The following is a 7,307-nucleotide window of genomic DNA, read 5'->3' as shown; positions in this document are numbered from 1 at the left end:
ACTATGACCTTGCCTGAGGTTACTTTCTTTTCTTTTTGTTACTTTTCATGCGATGACAAAGTGATGGGTTTCTGTATGAATTTTATAAGTATATCATGCCCTTTGTTCATATCCATCCACCACTGTGTCCCCCCTTTTCTCGTCCATGGCACTTATATTCCTCTGTCCTTTCTTGTTTGCCCCTCCCCTTCCCTCTCCTAGTCCTCCATATCGCTACCTCCCTCTTCCTCTCTCTCTGCTGTGGAATAATCCTTCTGTACACTGTGAAAATGTGTTGCTCTCATTATTAATAAAAAGCTGACTGCCCAATAGCTGGGCAGGGTTTTCAGGGCAGAGAGAATGCTGGGAAGAAGAAGGGCAGAAACACAGAGTCGGGAGCCCGATGTGGAAGAAGCAACATGGGAAGTTCATAGATGAGTAAAGTGGACGAGCCTTGGGGCAGCTTGTAGGTTAATAGAAATTGGCTAATTTAACTTATAAGAGGCAGTTAAAAACAAATCTAAGCTACCGGTCAAGCATTTATAATTAATATTAAGTCTCTGTGTGGTTATTTGGGATTGGCTGGTGGGACAGAAAAGTCCGACTACAATTCTCTCTCTCTCTCTCTCTCTCTCTCTCTCTCTCCCCCCCCTCTCTCTCTCCTCTCTCTCTCTCTCTCTCTCTCTCTCTCTCTCTCTCTCTCCACTCTCTCTTTCTCTGTCTCTACACACACACACACACACTTTGAATATGAGAGAGAACATGTAATATTCATCACAATTCTGCAACTGACTTATTTCACTTAACATAATGATCTCTGGTTCCATCCATTTTCCTGAAAATGACATGGCTTTATTCTTTCTGGCTGAATAAAACTGTGTATATGTGTGACATCCATTTTCTTCACCCTTCACCTATTGGTGAACAGGTAGGCTGGCCCCATGAATTTACTGTAGTAAACAGTATTGCAATAAACACTGATGAATAAATGTCTCTGTAGTATCCGATTTCTTTGAGTTTATTCCTAGGAAAAGCATAGCTGGGATCATATAAAATTGTGTGTTAGGAATTACCGAGGAATTCCTGGTTTCTACAGTAGCCACACCACTTACCAGTCCCACGACTAGTGTACAAGAGCTCCCTGTCTGCCGTGGCCCCAGGTTTGTAGCTGTTATTTTAATGATAACCATTCAGACGGGGGTGCCATAGAATCTTAGCGTAGTTTTGGTTTGCATTTTGGATGGGGTTACTTAGTTTGCATTTTGGATGGGGTTACTTTCAAGGGACAGTATTTCATGTACAGTTGGCAGCTGCAGAAGGTCTGCTGCAAGGCTCTTGTCTGGTTTAACAATGAGAAGAGGAAAGCTCAGAGGAGTCAGCGATTTCCCTGGTGTGTGAAAGAACCAGGGCCTAGACAGACTCCACAGGGAGACAAGTCGTCACTCAGCCATTCACCCAAGAGGCATCTACTCAGTGGGGGCAGGCTTTTCTGTAACAGCCAGGTACAGAAGAAAACCCTGCACACAGGTGATACAATAGAGAGGCAGTTGTGTGCATCCGAGGACATCACGGGGTGGGGGGAGGGTAGACACAGCTGCCTGCTTCCCAGCAACGATATCACCGCATCCTTCTGCTGTTGCCGCTCTTCTCTTGTTCTGTTCTGCAGCTATGGGTGCTGATGCTGGTAACATCACCCCGAGGACCAGATTCTGCTTTTCTCTGGCCTCTCTGATATGGTTCCACCCCTGTTGTTGCACACTTATCACAGCAAAGTTAAGAAGCATAGAAGTGCATAAACAAGAAAACTGTAATATTAGAGATGATCACTATTTCCTTCCTCCTTTCCCCCCTCCCTTCTTCCCTTTCTTCTTGTCCTTCTCTTTTCGTAGCGCTAGACATTGGACCCAGGCCTTATCCATGGCAAGCAAGCAGTCTACTGCTGAGCTTCCGGACTTCTTAGACTTCTTTCTGGGAATATGTACACACATCATTTCTTACTATTCATAGAAATCATAATATGCTTTGTTTGCTTTTAAAAAACATTTTATGTTAATAAAGTGATTTGAAAACAACCTTTTATGACTCGATGATAGTCCATTGTATGAATACATCAAAATGTATTTACTTTATCTCACTGCATTTCTAAGATTATACTTTTATAAATAAGCAATACCTGATTAAAAAAATGTCGCATAAAGACCTTTGTCCAGACCTCTGTTTCCTTGACAATAGAATTTCATATGTAAGAGGGTGACAGTTGACTTCGGGGGCGTTTTACCTGGGTGAGGGCCACTGAGCTATGGGGGGGGAATACTTTCTGCGTGGCACCTCAGGTGGCCAGTAGGTGGCATCTTTGTTTCATGTTTCTTCTTGCAGCTTCTTACCCGTTTATTCTCAGGATTGTCTTTGAAGGCCTGGGATAGAATACGCTAGTGAGTTAATAGTTCATGTCCAGATGTTTAACATCCCTCCCAAGGGTCACAACTTGCAGTGCCCGAGGGCCTGGGTATTTTTCTTTCCTATGTGTTGTTGATTTAATCTGGCCCAGCAGCATGTTTGCTGCTGACCTGATACTACTGAGAGAAAGGCAGCCAGTCAGCACTGGTAGCGAGACTGCATCATTGTAGATTCTTTTGGAAACATGCACACATGCACCTCTCTCTCTCCACCCTCCCTCCCCTCCCCCCCAACGGGGACCACAGGGAGGCACAAGCTCTTGTTTACCAGGTGAGTTCTCGAAGCATCCTATAATTTAAAATTCATAATAACCCTAAAAGATATTTATTTTAGACACCCCCTTTCTAGATAAGAAGATGGAGACTCGGAGAGGTTAAATTAAGGTGGCACGACCTGCGAGACAGCCATCATGTCAATCTGAATAGATTTAGTCACCAGGGAAACTGAGGCACACCTCTGAGTGTGTCAGTAGAGCCATATCTAGGATGGCTTAACGAGGAAGGAATAGTGTACCTTAAATGTAGGTGACATCATCCCATAGCCTGGGAATAAAAGAAGAATGAAGAGAAAGACAGCCAAGCCATAGCTGGCATTCCTGGCCCGTCTGCTCAGTTTTTCCCATGCATGTCCTCCCTGCCATGGTGAACCTCCACCTCTGAAACCCCGAGTCCAACACATCTTCTCTCTCTTCAGTTGCTTCTTCATGGCATCTTATCACAACAAAGGGACCGCTAACAAGCGCACACTATGCTGAAGCAGAACTCAGATCCAGGCACACTGACCTTCGAAGTCTGACTTGAACAATTTCCCCAGTTTTGTTTTAAAAAAATATAATACCAAGGCTTTGTTCAAAGACTGCCAACCACCTGGGCATGGGTCCCAAGAATTGTGTTTATAAGACCTTCTTGGGAGATTTGTGTGGACAGTACTCACTGCAGATGACCTCCATTTCATTTGCACTGGGACCGACTGGATCAACTGGAAGCCATGGCTAGAGAGGGTAGATTGACCTGTATGATCTGAGTGACAAGCCAATACAGTCAGCCACAGCGTTAGAAGTAAAGAAAGGCATATAGAGTAGAAAAAGGTAAAAGCCCAGAGGCAAAAAGTATACAGGATAATGTAAGTTAAGAAAAACTGGCTTGAAACAAACCAAGCTAAGGCCAGATGTTCATAAGAAAGAGTAAGTTTTCATGTATTTATTTGAGAGCTGGGTGGCAGGCCTCCAAAGAGTAAAGAGTTAAAAAACAAAACAAAGCAAAATAACAACAACAACAACAAAAAACAAAACCAACAAATCTATTTACATATGTAGCACCATATGTGCTCATCGGTGCAACCAATGTGGTGTGGTTTCACCTTTCCTTGCTAGTCTTCCATTCCTGCTCTTAGGGTGGGCGTGCTTACTCTATGCTGCTGTAGATTTGAAGCATGGGACTTTCTTTTTGATTTTATAAGGTTTCCTAGACCTTGCAGGGAGTAGGAGATTGCCTTGAGTCTCAAATGAGACGTTGGACTTTTCGAACAATGTTGGCACTGTTATAGCTTTAGAGTTAGACCGAGGGTATTCTCCATTAGGAGGTAGTCATGAGGTTTGGGGCCCTGGGGTGGAATGTTGTGGTTTGATTCTAAAATGACCTTACCGGCTTATGTTTTGAAGGCTGTGAAGTAGGCAGTAGGGCCTGAATGATAGAAAAAGGCCACTAGAAGCAGCTCAATTCCTGTTTTCGGGTATTTTAAGCACCCCAAAGAGTTCTCTTTTGCCTGTTTGCTGTCAATCATCACGTATAGTCATGCCTTTCACAACAGATCTATTTTTCTGTTTCCAAAGATATTCATGTAACACATAAAAGATGGTACACATATAATCTTTAATATATGGTTTCTCTAGAGTTATAAGGTTTATTCATTTTATAGTATGTATCAGTGGTTTTCCCCTTTTCATTGTTGAACAATATCCCATTGTATGAATATAATACCTTGCCTATCCACTCCCCAGTTGATGGACATTAGATTCTTTTTACTCTTTGTCCATTAGGAATAATATTGTCTTGAACATTTGTTCTGAGTTTCTCCATAATACATGTTTTCGATTTTCTTGAATATACCTAGAAGCAAAACTGCTGGATAATGTGGTTAATAGTTGAGAGTTTTTGAGAAATTACCAAACTGTTTTTCAAGCACACCTCATCTTAGTTTCTCCACACTTTTACTAACCTTTGTTATTATCTATCATTTTAGGGACAGCTGTCCTAATTGATCAGGAATAGTATGTCCCTGTGATCTTGGGCATCTTCATATGTTCATGTCTTCTTTGTAAAACTGTTTATTCTATTTGCCTATTTTCTTTCATTTTTCCTTTCTCCCCCTCCTCCTCCTCTTCCTTTCCTCCTCCTCCTCCTCCTCCTCCTCCTCTTCCTCCTCCTCCTCCTCCTCCTCCTTCTCCTCCTCCTCCTCCTTCATTTTTGATACAGGGTCTTGTTATGTAGCCCTGACTGTCCTGGCACTTTCTATGTATACTCAGGCTCAGACTCACAGAGATCTCCTGCCTCTGCCTCCCAAGTGCTGGGATTAAAGGTGTGCAGCACCATGCCCTAATTTGCCCATGTTTTAATTAGCTATGTGTCTTTTTAGGGTTCAGTGTTCCTTGTTTACTCTGAATATATTTTCTAAAACTGGTATGAGTTGCAAATATTTCCCCCCATCTTTGAATTGTTTTTTTGTGTGGTGTGTGAGTGTATGTGTCCTGTGGTGTGTGGGTGTATGTGTCATGTGGTGTGTGGGTGTATGTATGTGTCATGTTGTGTGTGGGTGTATATATGTGTCATGTGGTGTGTGGGTGTATGTATGTGTCATATGAAAGGCACATACACCCAGAGGCCGATGGGTATGCCTTCCTTTATCATTTTCACTGTCTTTTCTGAGGTAGGGTCTCTTACTGAACCTGGAACTTGTGATTTGGATAGACTATCTGGTCAACAAGCTCCTGGGGTCTTCCTGTCTCTGCTTCCCCAGAACAGAGATTATAGTGTTACTGTGCCCAGCTTTTTTGGTGTGGGTGATAAGAACTGAACTCAGGTTTCTGTGCTTGGTCACGAAGCACTTTACCAACCTCCCCTTAATGCTCTCCCCATTGCTGAATAAATGAGTCTGCTGTTTGCCTTTGACCTGACTCTCAGTGTCTGGTGTCTGTGCTATTGACTCCACGGCTTCTCACCCCCTTCCCCGAGGGAGCCGTTAGGACCCAGCAAGAACAGAGGAAAGATTGATCATAACTCATAGTTTCAGAAGGATCTCAGCCATTATAGTGAGGAAGACATGGCGGGACTCAGTCTCTGGCAGAAGGAGCTTGTGCAGAGGCATACCTTTGAAGGGAGCAACTTCTATCACCTAGACAACATCTCCTAAAGGCTCCATAGGCTTCAGAATATTGCCACAAGCTGGGGAATGAATGCTCAAAATAGGAGTATGTAAGGAACATTTCAAACCCAAAATGTTAATAGTTCCTGAACACTTTCTAGATACAAATACTTTCCTGTCACTGCCCCCACCCCACCCATGACAAGAAAAGGAACCTCCCATAAGTTGTTGGTTGAGAGGATCTAAGAGATCTCCAAAATAATACAGGTTATTACTATTGCCTTTGGTTGCCTCCTAGAACTTGAACTGAGACCCTATTGCTTAAGGCAGTGTACACTTAGGAAACAGGACCTGAAGGAATATATCGGACTCAGAAGCCTTCTCCCTGAGGGCTAGCTCTCATAGTACTGGAAGAAGATACCTAAGAAAAGCAATCCATAATTCTACCCAACTGAAAAGCATAAAACCATAATAATGACAAGATATCAAGATGTCCCCAATGATGAAATAGTAGCTCTTATATCTAGGAGTAACTAATAGGTATTTAATTAGAGTTAAGATCTGCTCAATAGGCAGGATCATGTCTAGTACTGTGGTTGGCGAGGTCAGAGGCTTTAGAAACCGCTACTTTCCTAAATGAATGCACCCTCTAACTGCATTACAAATGTGTAACCTTTTAGCCACAGATATGTGCAGTTCTCAGTTCTCAAAGGAGCTTTTTGCCTACTGTGTTTCCAACCCCATTAAGGAAATAAATAATCTATTCTAAGTTATATTCTTAGGGATTCTTACCACAACCTTACCGGCGATGCCACTGTCTTTTCTGCAATAACAGACCAGTTCTTTGCAATGCCTGTCATTTCTCTTCAGGTGTATCCTTTAGCTCTCATCTTTTTAAAAAGGATGACTTTGTGTTTTTTTAACAATTTCATGCATGTATACAACATATCCTAATCATATTCACTCCTGTCAATCATTCTTTCTTCCCACCCTGCCTAGACCCCCACAACACATCTCCCTCCCATCTTCATGTCCTTCTCTCTCTCTCCTTCCTTCCTTCCTTCTTTCCTTCCTTCCTTCCTTCCTTCCTTCCTTCTTTCCTTCCTTCCTTCCCTCCTTCCTTCCTTCCTTCCTTCCTTCCTTCCTTCCTTCCTTCCTTCCTTCCTTTTGTTCGTTCTTTCTTTCTTTGATAGGATTTCCCTATGTATTTCTGGCTATTCTGGAATTTGCTATGTAGACCATGCTGACCTCAAACTCACAAGGATCCACTTACCTCTGGAATTAAAGGTGTGTACCATTATGCCATGAATGTCCTTTTCTTTTAAAGAGTTCTTATTGCCCAAAGTCAAACTAGTTCTGCCCATATGCACCTGGGTGTGGGGCCATCAGAGCACAGGTAACCTGACAGTGGCCACACTAATGTATGAAAAAGGACTTCTCCCTCAGCAACCCATCACTTGCCAATAGTTCTTCAGCTAGTGGTAGGGTCTTGTGAGCCCCTTCACCAGCCT

Source organism: Arvicola amphibius, chromosome 2 (assembly GCF_903992535.2).
Source record: "Arvicola amphibius chromosome 2, mArvAmp1.2, whole genome shotgun sequence".
NCBI classification, from domain to species: Eukaryota; Metazoa; Chordata; class Mammalia; order Rodentia; family Cricetidae; genus Arvicola; species Arvicola amphibius.
Note: the sequence above shows the minus strand (reverse complement) of the source record.